This window comes from Mus musculus, chromosome 2 (assembly GCF_000001635.26).
Source record: "Mus musculus strain C57BL/6J chromosome 2, GRCm38.p6 C57BL/6J".
Classification (NCBI taxonomy): domain Eukaryota; kingdom Metazoa; phylum Chordata; class Mammalia; order Rodentia; family Muridae; genus Mus; species Mus musculus.
Genome location: NC_000068.7, coordinates 171,081,190 through 171,092,927, shown reverse-complemented (window position 1 = coordinate 171,092,927; position 11,738 = coordinate 171,081,190).

Sequence of the window (11,738 nt, the reverse complement as noted above, 5' to 3'; positions counted from 1 at the left end):
CTCTTCCCATCTGCCGTGGAGGATGGAGACCATTTGTAAAACAGTCTGGTCATGTCCATGTGACTTCTCCACTCTGCCCCAGGTTCATGCCAAGGGAAACGGAATCTAAGTCTGCTAAAGTACATGTGCACAGTTGCTGTATCCACAACGATCAAAAGCCAGAAACGACCCAAATAACCATAAGCATTGACAGGCAAACAGTAGAGCTCTCCTAGTGCAACAATACACTGAAATAAAATAAGATTAAACCTTGATGCGTGAAAGAAGGGATGGCTGACAGTCATGGTGATGAGTCGGTGAAGCCAGCCACAGCCAGGTCGGAGGTGAAGCTTAACTGATAGCAGCTTCAGAGACAAGCAGTCTCTTTAGTCTCTTGAGGTGGGCATTGTTTTTAGTATGATCCCAAAAGCATAGAAAAGAAAGACACATACAGACACACACAAAAGCCTCTCTGAAGCATAGGAAATAATCAATAAAGAAGCAGCCTGTGGAATGCAAAAAGGGTTGCAACCATGTATGTGATATAGGGCTAATATCAGAAATGAGAAACTCAATTCAACAAAAAAACCAAAGCCATTTAAAATATGCAAAGGGATTTTGTGTCTCAAATGAAGACATACAGAGCACCAAATAAAATTAAAAACTAAAAATCAAAATTAAAAGTCCAACGTGATCAGGAAAACATAAATTAGAACCTTGCTGGAATACCACCCCATATCCATTATTGCAGCTACTATATAAAGACAACATATAACACATGCTGCCAAGGGAGTAATAGAAAGCTCTTGTTCATGGCTGGTTGGAATGTGGTAAAAGAACTCCTCAAAAATTAAAACTCAAAATTCCCTAGGCTTTAGCCGTCCCTCTAAGAGGCAGTCTGCCAGGCAGGCAGATACCACACATAAACCGACAGCTTCAGTCTAGTACTCTAGGCAGGCAGACACCAGGTACGAAGTGAGAGCTGTAGTTCCATCCTGAAGAAACTGCCAGGCTCAACCCCCAACCTGAGGTGAGGCCACTGAAGTGGCAAGCTGCTACAGGAACTTCACGAGCAGTTCTTGGGTGAGTTTCTCTCAATGGCAGCTTTACCACAAGTTGCACTCAACAATGCTACAAAGTTAAACCAATATGTGTGAGTTGTTAGAGAAAAATAGTGAGGCGAAGCAAACCAAACCAACACTCAATGCTTATCTCCTGCTGTCTGTGGGGTCATATTTATATTCTTTCACCATTTGCCCTTTCACGTGTTTGTTACATTAAAATACTTTTTCACCTGTGTCTGCTTCAGCAAGACATCCTTTCACCTGTGTGCCCCAGCAAAACATCATCCGATATAACTGACTTTCCAAAGAAACTAGAAGTTTCCACTTCATCAGTGCCCATCAACTGATACATAGATAAAGATAGTATGGTCCATCATTTGCACAGGGGAATACTAGTCATTATTTGTGATGGCACGGATAGGCTCAGAGGCATGTCTTTGGTGGATGAATTAAGCCAGGCATAGAAAAGCAAATTGTACCTGACCCCATGTGTGTACAGATTCTAATAACCTTGGGTCCATAGAAACGGAGGGTGCATTTGTGAACCTTTCACCCTGGGGTCCAGGGAAAATGATATACTATGTTTTCCATTTGCAGAATAAATTCAAGAGATCTATTGTGTAGAATGGTAGCCACAGCTTGCAACAGTGTATCATAGTCTTAGTTATTAAGAAGAGGTCTGAGTGTAAGCCTTTTAATCACACAGAATAAGATACATGCATGAAGTGATGGGCATGCCAGTTACCATGATTGGTCCGTGATCTACCATGATGCATAGGCTTTTCAAAATGTCACGTTGTAAAACAATTCTATTTTTTCTTTCTCTTTCTTTCTTTCTTTCTTTCTTTCTTTCTTTCTTTCTTTCTTTCTTTCTTTCTTTCTTTCTTTCGAGTTTTCAATTTAAATGATTTAGAATGAGTTGGAAGCAAACAAATGCTCCATCATATTAAAAACTAGCTTTGGACTTGTTTGATAGCTCAGTGCTGAAAAGTCCTTGCTGTTGAGTTTGGCTTCCAGCACCCACATCAGTGAATCTCAACTGCTCGAAACTCCAGCTCCTAGGTGTCTAATGCCCTCTTCTGGACTTCAGAGGCATTGCACAGAGAGAGAGAGAGAGAGAGAGAGAGAGAGAGAGAGAGAGAGAGAGAGAGAGAGAGAGAGAGAGAGAGAGAGATTATGATTTCTAAACATTTTCAATTTAGCTCCTTGCCACTTAGTAAAACAGGGACGACCACATTTTTTCTGAACACTGCTGACCTTCTTAGTGATTTGGGTCAACTTTGAAAGAGAAATTTACTTGATCATTTGTCTTTGAGATGAAAAACTCTGGAATTCAAGTGAAGTTCCTCTAATGTCATTTCCATCTGAAGTGCTTCATAATTACAACTTTGCTCAATATGGGGAGAAATATCTATGCTAATAGCAGAACAAAGTCTGTTTCTGATTAGACATGCTATTACATGTAGGAGTTCTAACAGTATTCTATGATGCAAATGCAGTCATGTGTGTGCATGTGTATTCATGTAAGTTTATATGTGTACATGGTTATGTGTGTGGGCAAGTACATGTGCATGTGTGTGCATATGAGCATGTGTATATGGTAGATATATATGTGCACATGGTTGTGTGTGCATAAGTTATGTGTGTGTGTGTGTGTGTGAGAGAGAGAGAGAGAGAGAGAGAGAGAGAGAGAAATTGTTCACTTTGGTTTTATTGAGGCAAGTCTCTTGCTAAACCTGAAGTTGACTAACTGCTGAGAGAGCTCCAGGACTCTACCTATCTCTACCTCCCAGTGCTGGATCACAGGCATGCCCTGAAGTTCTCAGCTTTTATTTATCTTTCCACATCCTATCCACTCATATACAGGCATTCTTTTCAGATTATTCTAGGAGGGAATAGAATATCTGAAAGTTTAAGCTAGGAATTCTCAAAAGAAATGTGAGAGATTTTACTTGTAATTTTCTAAATCATGTTTGAAACATAATCCCCAAAATCATGTTAATGGGCCTCATAGGTGAGCCCTTGGTGACTAAATAGCATGGAATGAGATTACTAAGGGGGTAGGGCATGGTGGCTTCACAGGCTCCATAAAAGGAGACAACTAAGGCAGCACAGCTGAAGGGCCTCACTTGGTGCTGGAGCCATCTATCTCCTTGAACTTCCCAGCCTCCCGAACTGTGTCCTAAATGGCCTTTAATTATTCTTTTTTTTTTTTTTTTTTTTTTCCATTTTTTATTAGGTATTTAGCTCATTTACATTTCCAATGCTATACCAAAAGACCCCCTTACCCACCCACCCCCACTCCCCTACCCACCCACTCCCCCCCTTTGGCCCTGGCGTTCCCCTGTACCGGGGCACACAAAGTCTGCGTGTCCAATGGGCCTCTCTTTCCAGTGATGGCCGACTAGGCCATCTTTTGATACATATGCAGCTAGAGTCAAGAGCTCAGGGGTACTGGTTAGTTCATAATGTTGTTCCACCTATAGGGTTGAAGATCCCTTTAGCTCCTTGGGTACTTTCTCTAGCTCCTCCATTGGGAGCCCTGTGATCCATCCATTAGCTGACTGTGAGCATCCACTTCTGTGTTTGCTAGGCCCCGGCATAGTCTCACAAGAGACAGCTACATCTGGGTCCTTTCAGTAAAATCTTGCTAGTGTATGCAATGGTGTCAGCATTTGGAAGCTGATTATGGGGTGGATCCCTGGATATGGCAGTCTCTACATGGTCCATCCTTTCATCTCAGCTCCATACTTTGTTTCTGTAACTCCTTCCATGGGTGTTTTGTTCCCACTTCTAAGGAGGGGCATAGTGTCCACACTTCAGTCTTCATTTTTCTTGAGTTTCATGTGTTTAGGAAATTGTATCTTATATCGTGGGTATCCTAGGTTTTGGGCTAGTATCCACTTATCAGTGAGTACATATTGTGTGAGTTCCTTTGTGATTGTGTTACCTCACTCAGGATGATGCTCTCCAGGTCCATCCATTTGGCTAGGAATTTCATAAATTCATTCTTTTTAATAGCTGAGTAGTACTCCATTGTGTAGATGTACCACATTTTCTGTATCCATTCCTCTGTTGAGGGGCATCTGGGTTCTTTCCAGTTTCTGGCTATTATAAATAAGGCTGCTATGAACATAGTGGAGCATGTGTCCTTCTTACCAGTTGGGGCTTCTTCTGGATATATGCCCAGGAGAGGTATTGCTGGATCCTCCGGTAGTACTATGTCCAATTTTCTGAGGAACCGCCAGACTGATTTCCAGAGTGGTTGTACAAGCCTGCAATCCCACCAACAATGGAGGAGTGTTCCTCTTTCTCCACATCCTCGCCAGCATCTGCTGTCACCTGAATTTTTGATCTTAGCCATTCTGACTGGTGTGAGGTGGAATCTCAGGGTTGTTTTGATTTGCATTTCCCTGATGATTAAGGATGTTGAACATTTTTTCAGGTGCTTCTCTGCCATTCGGTATTCCTCAGGTGAGAATTCTTTGTTCAGTTCTGAGCCCCATTTTTTAAGGGGGTTATTTGATTTTCTGAGGTCCACCTTCTTGAGTTCTTTATATATGTTGGATATTAGTCCCCTATCTGATTTAGGATAGGTAAAGATCCTTTCCCAGTCTGTTGGTGGTCTTTTTGTCTTATAGACAGTGTCTTTTGCCTTGCAGAAACTTTGGAGTTTCATTAGGTCCCATTTGTCAATTCTCGATCTTACAGCACAAGCCATTGCTGTTCTGTTCAGGAATTTTTCCCCTGTGCCCATATCTTCAAGGCTTTTCCCCACTTTCTCCTCTATAAGTTTCAGTGTCTCTGGTTTTATGTGAAGTTCCTTGATCCACTTAGATTTGACCTTAGTACAAGGAGATAAGTATGGATCGATTCGCATTCTTCTACATGATAACAACCAGTTGTGCCAGCACCAATTGTTGAAAATGCTGTCTTTCTTCCACTGGATGGTTTTGGCTCCCTTGTCGAAGATCAAGTGACCATAGGTGTGTGGGTTCATTTCTGGGTCTTCAATTCTATTCCATTGGTCCACTTGTCTGTCTCTATACCAGTACCATGCAGTTTTTATCACAATTGCTCTGTAGTAAAGCTTTAGGTCAGGCATGGTGATTCCACCAGAGGTTCTTTTATCCTTGAGAAGAGTTTTTGCTATCCTCGGTTTTTTGTTATTCCAGATGAATTTGCAAATTGCTCCTTCTAGTTCGTTGAAGAATTGAGTTGGAATTTTAATGGGGATTGCATTGAATCTGTAGATTGCTTTTGGCAAGATAGCCATTTTTACAATGTTGGTCCTGCCAATCCATGAGCATGGGAGATCTTTCCATCTTCTGAGATCTTCTTTAATTTCTTTCTTCAGGGACTTGAAGTTTTTATCATACAGATCTTTCACTTCCTTCGTTAGAGTCACGCCGAGATATTTTATATTATTTGTGGCTATTGAGAAGGGTGTTGTTTCCCTAATTTCTTTCTCAGCCTGTTTATTCTTTGTGTAGAGAAAGGCCATTGACTTGTTTGAGTTAATTTTATATCCAGCTACTTCACCGAAGCTGTTTATCAGGTTTAGGAGTTCTCTGTTGGAATTTTTAGGGTCACTTATATATACTATCATATCATCTGCAAAAAGTGATATTTTGACTTCCTCTTTTCCAATTTGTATCCCCTTGATCTCCTTTTGTTGTCGAATTGCTCTGGCTAATACTTCAAGTACTATGTTGAAAAGGTAGGGAGAAAGTGGGCAGCCTTGTCTAGTCCCTGATTTTAGTGGGATTGCTTCCAGCTTCTCTCCATTTACTTTGATGTTGGCTACTGGTTTGCTGTAGATTGCTTTTATCATGTTTAGGTATTGGCCTTGAATTCCTGATCTTTCCAGAACTTTTATCATGAATGGGTGTTGGATCTTGTCAAATGCTTTTTCTGCATCTAAGGAGATGATCATGTGGTTTTTGTCTTTGAGTTTGTTTATATAATGGATTACATTGATGGATTTTCGTATATTAAACCATCCCTGCATCCCTGGAATAAAACCTACTTGGTCAGGATGGATGATTGCTTTAATGTGTTCTTGGATTCGGTTAGCGAGAATTTTATTAAGAATTTTTGCATCGATGTTCATAAGAGAAATTGGTCTGAAGTTCTCTATCTTTGTTGGATCTTTCTGTGGTTTAGGTATCAGAGTAATAGTGGCTTCATAAAATGAGTTGGGTAGAATACCTTCTACTTCTATCTTGTGAAAAAGTTTGTGCAGAACTGGAGTTAGATCTTCTTTGAAGGTCTGATAGAACTCTGCACTAAACCCGTCTGGTCCTGGGCTTTTTTTGGCTGGGAGACTATTAATAACTGCTTCTATTTCTTTAGGGGATATGGGACTGTTTAGAAGGTCAACTTGATCCTGATTCAACTTTGGTACCTGGTATCTGTCCAGAAATTTGTCCATTTCGTCCAGGTTTTCCAGTTTTGTTGAGTATAGCCTTTTGTAGAAGGATCTGATAGTGTTTTGGATTTCTTCAGGATCTGTTGTTATGTCTCCCTTTTCATTTCTGATTTTGTTAATTAGGATTTTGTCCCTATGCCCTTTAGTGAGTCTAGCTAAGGGTTTATCTATCTTGTTGATTTTCTCAAAGAACCAACTCCTCGTTTGGTTAATTCTTTGAATAGTTCTTCTTGTTTCCACTTGGTTGATTTCACCCCTGAGTTTGATTATTTCCTGCCGTCTACTCCTCTTGGGTGAATTTGCTTCCTTTTTTTCTAGAGCTTTTAGATGTGTTGTCAAGCTGCTAGTATGTGCTCTCTCCCGTTTTTTCTTGAAGGCACTCATAGCTATGAGTTTCCCTCTTAGAAATGCTTTCATTGTGTCCCAAAGGTTTGGGTACGTTGTGGCTTCATTTTCATTAAACTCTAAAAAGTCTTTAATTTCTTTCTTTATTCCTTCCTTGACCAAGGTATCATTGAGAAGAGTGTTGTTCAGTTTCCATGTGAATGTTGGCTTTCTGTTATTTATTTTGTTATTGAAGATCAGCCTTAGTGCATGGTGATCTGATAGGATACATGGGACAATTTCAATATTTTTGAATCTGTTGAGGCCTGATTTGTGACCTATTATGTGGTCAATTTTGGAGAAGGTACCATGAGGTGCTGAGAAGAAGGTATATCCTTTTGTTTTAGGATAAAATGTTCTGTAGATATCTGTCAGATCCATTTGTTTCATCACTTCTGTTAGTTTCAGTGTGTCCCTGTTTAGTTTCTGTTTCCATGATCTGTCCATTGGTGAAAGTGGTGTGTTGAAGTCTCCCACTATTATTGTGTGAGGCGCAATGTGTGCTTTGAGCTTTACTAAAGTTTCTTTAGTGAATGTGGCTGCTCTTGTATTTGGAGCATAGATATTCAGAATTGAGAGTTCCTCTTGGAGGATTTTACCTTTGATGAGAATGAAGTGTCCCTTCTTGTCTTTTTTGATGACTTTGGGTTGGAAGTCAATCTTATCAGATATTAGGATGGCTACTCCTGCTTGTTTCTTCATACCATTTGCTTGGAAAATTGTTTTCCAGCCTTTCATTCTGAGGTAGTGTCTATCTTTTTCTCTGAGATGAGTTTCCTGTAAGCAGCAAAATGTTGGGTCTTGTTTGTGTAGCCAGTTTGTTAGTCTATGTCTTTTTATTGGCGAGTTGAGACCATTGATGTTAAGAGATATTAAGGAAAAGTAATTGTTGCTTCCTGTTATTTTAGTTGTTAAAGGTGGCATTCTGTTCTTGTGGCTGTCTTCTTTTAGGTTTGTTGAGGGATTACCTTCTTGTTTTTTCTAGGGCGTTGTTCCCGTTCTTGTATTGGTTTTTTTCTGTTATTATCCTTTGAAGGGCTGGATTCGTGGAGAGATAATGCGTGAATTTGGTTTTGTCGTGGAATACTTTGGTTTCTCCCTCTATGATAATTGAGAGTTTGGCTGGGTATAGTAGCCTGGGCTGCAGTTTGTGTTCTCTTAGTGTCTGTATAACATCTGTCCAGGCTCTTCTGGCTTTCATAGTCTCTGGTGAAAAATCTGGTGTAATTCTGATAGGCTTGCCTTTATATGTTACTTGACCTTTTTCCCTTACTGCTTTTAGTATTCTATCTTTATTTAGTGCATTTGATGTTCTGATTATTATGTGTCGGGAGGAATTTCTTTTCTGGTCCAGTCTATTTGGAGTTCTGTAGGCTTCTTGTATGTTCATATGCATCTCATTCTTTAGATTTGGGAAGTTTTCTTCAATAATTTTGTTGAAGATGTTTGCTGGACCTTTGAGTTGAAAATCTTCATTCTCATCCACTCCTATTATCCGTACGTTTGGTCTTCTTATTGTGTCCTGGATTTCCTGGATATTTTGAGTTAGGATCTTTTTGCATTTTCCATTTTCTTTGATTGTTGTGCCGATGTTCTCTATGGAATCTTCTGCACCTGAGATTCTCTCTTCCATCTCTTGTATTCTGTTGCTGATGCTCAAATCTATGGTTCCAGATTTCTTTCCTAGGGTTTCTATCTCTAGTGTTGCCTCGCTTTGAGTTTTCTTTATTGTGTCTACTTCCCTTTTTAGGTCTAGTATGGTTTTGTTCATTTCCATCACCTGTTTGTATGTTTTTTCCTCTTTTTCTGTAAGGACTTCTACCTGTTTGATTGTGTTTTCCTGTTTTTCTTTAAGGACTTGTAACTCTTTAGCAGTGTTCTCCTGTATTTCTTTAAGTGATTTATTAAAGTCCTTCTTGATGTCCTCTACCATCATCATGAGATATGCTTTTAAATCTAGGTCTAGGTTCTCAGGTGTGTTGGGGTTCCCTGGACTGGGCGAAGTGGGTGTGCTGGGTTCTGGTGATGGTGAGTGGTCTTGGTTCCTGTTAGTAAGATTCCTCCGTTTACCTTTCGCCATCTGGTAATCTCTGGAGTTAGTAGTTATAGTTGACTCTGTTTAGAGATTGTTCTTCTGGTGATTCTGTTACCGTCTATCAGCAGACCTGGGAGACAGATTCTCTCCTCTGAGTTTCAGTGCTCAGAGCACTCTCTGCTGGCAAGCTCTCTTACAGGGAAGGTGCGCAGATATCTTGTATTTGGACCTCCTCCTGGCCGAAGAAGAAGGCCCAAAACAGGACCTTTCTCAGACACTGTGTTGCTTTGGCAGTTCCCAGGTGGTACAGACTCTCACCTAAGCAGACTAAATTCCTAAGTTCCTTGGAGTCCCGGGACCAAGATGGCGACCCGCCTTTAATTATTCTTAAATCACCCTGGCTGGGACATCGATACGCTAACAAAAAAACAGACTGAGACACTCTTCAAATCTCCAGTTCATTGTGTTTGTGATATTGGGAGCCAAGCTCCAAAGGGACTCTACATAATCAACTGATCGATGCTGCTCAGGAGAGACCTCCCTCTTAGCTTTGGCCTACTCCAAACCACCCAGGCACAGTGGGAAGGCTCAATGAGTATGTGTTCCATGTACAAACAGAAATAGCCATGCATCTATTTACAAAGTAAGTATTCTGGCCGGAGAGATGTCTCTGTAGTTCTCAGCTCTTGCAGCCGACCTAGGTCCAGTTTCCAGCATCTGCATGGCGGCTCACAGCTGCCAGTAATTTCAGTAGTTCTAGGGAGTCCAACACCCTTTTTGGGCCTCCTTGGCATTTGCCAAGGGCAGAAAAGAAGGCAAGGGTTGTTAGTGGGAAGGTCCAGGAGGGCTTGGCAAAGTATCTTGGGTTTTTTTCTTTTTCTTTTTTGCTTTTGTTTGTTTTTAATGACAGGGATTCTCTGTGCAGCCCTGGCTGTCCTGGAACTCACTCTGTAGACCAGGCTGGCCTCGGACTCAGAAATCCGCCTGCCTCTGCCTCCCAAGTGCTGGGATTAAAGGCGTGCACCAACACTGCCCAGCTTGAGTTTTTTCCACTGACAGAGTGTGGGTTTTGAACACTCTTATCACGTTTGCTTCCTGTCACAAAGGAATAGTGACATAAAATAGAGCTGATTTGGAACTTTACTATAAGATTTATTAGTGACAAAACTGAAGATAAAACACCACAGTAAAAGCATGTAATAAATATTCCATAAACAGAATGCACACCGCCAAATTAAATATTTAATGGCATCTTTTATCAGGAAAAATATCTTTGAAATCAGGAAATTTAAGCAAGTGGCTAAAACTTGAGATAAGTTACTGAGATGAACTCAGCTTCACAAAGCCTCGTCTCCCTTGCAGACAGCAGGGCACACACAACAAAAGACACTCATTTTATATCGATAGCACTGATTCCATCTTGCAATCATAGGTTGACAAAGGTGTTAGAACCCCCTGACAGGTAAGCCTTGGAGTTACAGAGGAATGACCCATGTGTGGTGGACAGGAGTTGGTATAAATGTCTGGAGTGCCCAGAAAGCTTCTGTGATGGGTTAGTTATTAACTTGATGAAAATAAGAGCCACCTGGGAGACAGGCCTCAAACATACTGTGTTCTCTGTTAGTTGCTTTTGTCCAAGTAGTTTATCCCAAGACTAGAAAAGCCAACTAAATCAGCTTCCAAAAGAAATCTAAGACAACTGATTGAATAATTCGTTTCCCGGAAGTCTATCTGGCTACCAGCTTCTACACAGAGGGGGCGGGGGGAGCTGTTCAGGAAACATTACCTTTAAAAAGACATCCAATATGGCCGCCACGGTTGATGAGTTTGTGGGTTAAGGTCCCAGGCAGGCAAGATCTGTACTCAATTTATCTGAACATGGGTCCAGAGTCTGGCCCATTTCCCACTTTAATTTTAGATGAGAAAATACTCAGATTTAATAGAGAAGCCGACAGCCAGGATGGACTTTGGACATGTCATGGGGAAAGTGTTGGTTGTTAATTGATATAGGGAGACCTAGTCCATGGTGGGCAGCACCATTCCCTAAATCGGTGGTTCTCAACCTAGATCAGTAGGTCACGACACCTTTGGGGATCAATTGGCTCTTTCACAGGGGTCGCCTTAGACCATCAGAAAGCACAGATATTTACAACAATTCATAAGAGTAGCAAAACTACAGTTACTAGTTAGCAACAAATATTAGTTAATACAGTTAATTAATATTAGTTAATATAGTTCATTAATATTACTAATACGGTTACTAGTTAGCATTGGGAAGGTTATTGGAACCACTGCCCTAGATAGAGGATCATAACTGTGTAAGAGAGAAGAAAGCTGGCTGAGGGTGTGTTAACGTGGGTCCCAGTGTTTAATCTCTTTCTTCTTGACTGGACATGATGGGACTAGCTGCTTGCTGTTACTGCCCTGGTTTCTCTGTAACCCTGGATTGGAAGGCAAAGAAACCCTTTATTCACTAATTTGTATTTTTTGTTAGTTTGTTTGTTTGGTGGGATATTTTATTCAGAAAAAAAAAAAACCAGACAAAAAACTAAAATGGGCCTCATTCAGACCTTGGACTATAATTTACCAAAAATTTCCCTATTCCCAATAAGCATACATTGTTAATAATTTTTCCTCAAGAATAAGTTTATGCTGTTTCCATTCCTGTAACGATTTATTGAAGTTCAAACCTCTAGATTCCTAAAATCTACCGACACATTAATTTTAACTCGGTCTTATTTCAGTGCTTCCCGCCGACACCAGGAAGTAAGATTTTTCACACCGCGCATTAATAGTGAAAACTACTTTTATTTATATGCAAAATACCACCATCCATGGATAATTA